The sequence below is a fragment of the Mobula birostris genome, chromosome 13 (genome assembly GCF_030028105.1).
Source record: "Mobula birostris isolate sMobBir1 chromosome 13, sMobBir1.hap1, whole genome shotgun sequence".
NCBI classification, from domain to species: Eukaryota; Metazoa; Chordata; class Chondrichthyes; order Myliobatiformes; family Myliobatidae; genus Mobula; species Mobula birostris.
In genome coordinates, this window is record NC_092382.1 from 86,181,289 (window position 1) to 86,185,416 (window position 4,128).

Sequence of the window (4,128 nt, forward strand, 5' to 3'; positions counted from 1 at the left end):
GGGCTGGCACATAAATATCTCTACAAATACCCTGCTGGACTGTTTCCTTCCCTTCTGCTTCCTTCTGAACCTCTACTGGCAACCTTCTCAGCATCCTCATCAAGTTCAGCCGCCGGACTGAGACCGAAGCCTTGCCACGCTGGAGAATGAACTATCTATCGTTCAGTTTGGAACTGCCTCCTTGTGTCCCCGTGTTTAGTGTCCGTGTTCTGTGTACGAGTCCCTGTACTACGTCCTGTGCTCCCCAAGGAGGGGTCCCATGTCTGTGTTCTGTTGTCCTGTGCTCAGGTCCAAGGCTCTGTGTTCCTGTGTTCCAAGACCAAGTGCAGGCGCAGTGTTTTAGTCCATTACAAATCTGAGCACCGGGTACTCGCCCAGCCCAGGGGAACCTCGCCCAGCCCAAGAATACCTCGCCAAGTCCGGTGCTGGAGAATCCTCGTCCCGTGCTCGATCGTCCCCATCCGTATCCTCGGCTGTCATCCCAGCCCTGCGTCCGATTAAGGGTTCCAGCCCTGCATCGTAGAAAGTTTCCTGGCCCTGCGTCCTAGAAGGGGTCCAGGGCTCCGTACCCAAGAGCCTAACCAAGCCGAGTCCAAGCGCCGAGCCAAACCGAGTACAAAAGCCTGGTCCTGCCCTGGAGGAACCTCGTCCTGCCGCGCAGCTTCTACTTCCAGCGCTAGAGGTTCCTTGTCTTGTCCTTGCCAAGGTCCTAGTCCCCAGTCTTCGCCAGGATCCTAGTCACGAGTCCTTGCCAAGATCCTAGTCCCGAGTCCTTGCCAAGATCCTAGTGCTGAGCCTTTGCCAGGATCCTCGTCCCGAGTCCTTGCCAAGATCCGAGTTCCGACTCCTCGCCTACACCTGGGTTCCGATCCGAGTCAAGACCAGGTTCTAAGTCCCAACCAAGACCAGGTTCCATGTCCGGGTCACGTGCTTCTAACCCAGGCCCTGAATCTTCGTCTCGTCCAGGGCCTGGGTCAATGTCCTGCGACGTTTCTTCCCTTGCTATCTTGATAAACCAAGTCCTGTTCCGAGAACTTCAGGATCTGTGCCTTACTTTTGGGTCCGCCACCAGCGTGCCTTTTTGCAGAGCAGTCCAGTCAAATATGGACCCAGCGACACAGACACTGTTGTTTAACTCTCGCCACTCAGGGTTCCCTCCTGTTGAATGTCGCCCTACCCGGCTGTGTGGTCCCTAATCTGGGAAGGCCTTCTGGGTCGCCAGGAGGCTCCCATAAGGTGGCGGGGGGTGGGGGGGTTACTGTCTTGATCCGGTCTGTGAAGTCCGCATTCCAGTTCACGGTTCGGTCCGTTGATTCCCTATTCCGGGTTTTCCAATTTTCCCTTGTTCCATTGGGTGCCTTAATTGAGGCACCTGATTTTCGTCTGGTCTGGCACATAAACAGTTCTACAAATACCCTGCTGGACTGTTCCTTTCCTTTCTGCTTCCTTCTGAACTTCCACCTGCAACCTCGTCAGGATCCCCATCAAGTTCAGCCGCCGGACTGAGACCGGTCTCTTGCCACGCCAATAGAGTGAACTATCTATCGCTGAGTTTGGAACTGTCTCCTTGTGTCCCGGTGTTTAGTGTCCGTGTTCTGTGTACGAGTCCCGGCCCTGCGTCCTGTGCTCCCCAAGGACGGGTCCCTGCTCCATGTTCTGTGTTCCTGTGCTCAAATCCAAGGCTCTGTGTTCCTGTGTTCCAAGGCCAAGTCCAGGCACCGCGTTCCAACCCTGTATAAAGCTGAGACTCGTCTCCTCGCCCAGACCGGTGCTGGAGATTCCTCGTCCTGTGCTTCATGGTCCCCGTCTGTATCCTCGGCAGTCATCCCGGCCCTGAGCCCTGGAAAGGGTCCGGCCCTGCGCTTCAAGTAGGAGTCCCGGCCGTACCCAAGAGCCTAACCGAGCCGAGTCCAAGAGCCGAGTCAAATCTAGTCCAAGAGCCATGTCCTGCCCTGGATGTTCCTCGTCCTTCCCTGGAGATTCCTCGTCCTGCGCTGGAGTCCTTGCCAAGATCCTGGTCCCGACTCCTAGCCTACACCTGGGTTCCGATCCGAGTCAAGACCCAGGTTCCGAGTCCTAACCAAGACCAGGTTCCCAGACCTTGTCCAGACTCTGGTTCTGGAGTTCCGAGTTCCTAGTCCAGGCTCCTTGTTCCAACTTCCACGTCCGGGTTCCGGGTTCCTAGTCCAGGCCCTGAATCTTAGTCTCGACCAGGGCCTGTATCAATGTCCAGCGTCGTTTCTTCCCTTGCTTTCTTGACAAACCTATGCTTGTTTCTAGAACTTCAGAGTCTGTGTCTTGTATTTGGGTCCGCTACCAGCGCACCTTATAACAGAAGCCCAAGTCCCTTTCTCGCCCCAGTGCGATAAAACCCTGATGAACGACAGTATTTCACGCCCCACAAGCTCCATGGTCTAATTCATCTTTCTACGTCCCGCACTCTTCATGTTGACAATTGACACACGTACAGTCTTGCCGCAGGTCCGAGAGTGATTGTTAACCATGTTGACAATAGTCACACGTACAGTCTTGCCGCAGGTCCGAGAGTGATTGTTAACCATGTTGACAATAGTCACACGTACAGTCTTGCCGCAGGTCCGAGAGTGATTGTTAACCATGTTGACAATAGTCACATGTACAGTCTTGCCGCAGGTCCGAGAGTGATTGTTAGCTTATTTCGCTTCCTATGGGATCTGTTTCACTGGGCGAGTTCTACTGGTCTATGTTTCTGCTTATGACCTTCAACTAATATCTGCCACGTTACTCACGCTGAGAAAATACTGGGCCATAAATTACCAAATGCCCATGGCCAAAACCGGCCGATCATTGAATGGAGTAAAGCTGAGACATTATTTGACGTGCTCTAACGGCAGGTGAATCACGTCTAAAAATGTGTGAGAGTTCTTCTAGGATGAGGTGTACATTGTCGAAAGTGGCCGGGTATAAATGTCGAGTAAATGCCTATGTGTACACCCACTAAGTTTCCCTTATGCTCCACCAACAAAAACAAAACAAGCTTATTGAGTGCACTTGTAGTGTATCTGATGCCATCCCTGAGTAACAATCTCCATCCCCAAGTAACAATCTCAATCCCCGAGTAACAATCTGCATCCCCGAGTAACAATCTCCATCCCCGAGTAACAATCTCCATCCCCGAGTAACAGTCTCCACCCCTGAGTAACCATCTCTACCACTCTGTGAGAATCTCCACCTTTGAGTAAGAATCCCCATCCCCGACTATCAATCTCCATCTCCGAGTAACAATCTCCATCCCCGAGTAACAATCTCCATCCCCGAGTAACAATCTCCAACCCCGAGTAACAACCTGCATCCCTTGAGTAACAGTCTCCACCCCTGAGTAACAATCTCCACCTTTGAGTAAGAATCTCCAGCTCTGAGCACGAATCTGCATCCCTGAGTAAGAATATCCATCTCTGAGTAACAATCTCCACCCCTCTGCGAGAATCTCCATCTTTGACTAAAAATCTCCATCTCTGAGCACGAATCTCCACCCCTGAGTAAGAATCTCCGCCCATTGCCATCCTCCCGACAGAGAAATGGCTGCCATCCCAGTTTCGGCTTTCCAGTTTCCCCGGAGTACAGTGAGATGCCGCTGTCCCTTTAAGACTTAGACTGACAATTATTGCCTGCCAGATTCCTCCATGGAAATTAGGGGGTAGTAGAGGTATAATTTGTCTATCAGTGCTAATCACCCAATCCTTGACCTTAGCTGTTCCACCGTGAGCACGATCTGTGATGAGTCAACATGATGCGTTCAGATCAGGTCATGCACAGCACATACCTCCGCCGCACCGCTAGGGTGTGTTTCTGGGGTACGGGGGCTAACGACCCTTGTGCTATTCCTATCGCTGAGCGGCAGTGAACCATCTGACTGGCCTATCAGAGTTCTCTTTGGGAACTAGTTGACTTGATCAGCATTTCTTATCCGGCTATTGTTCACGATTGCACTTAATAAAACAAAAAGTCTGTACTTACATGTCAACTACTCAGTTGTGCTCAGTTGTGAGACATTACTCTGCACTGGGGTTCATTACCATCCATAGCTCTCTGGTTACATCCGCAGGATTATAAGGCCCCTCAGCCACCGTTTTACATGATCCATGTGAC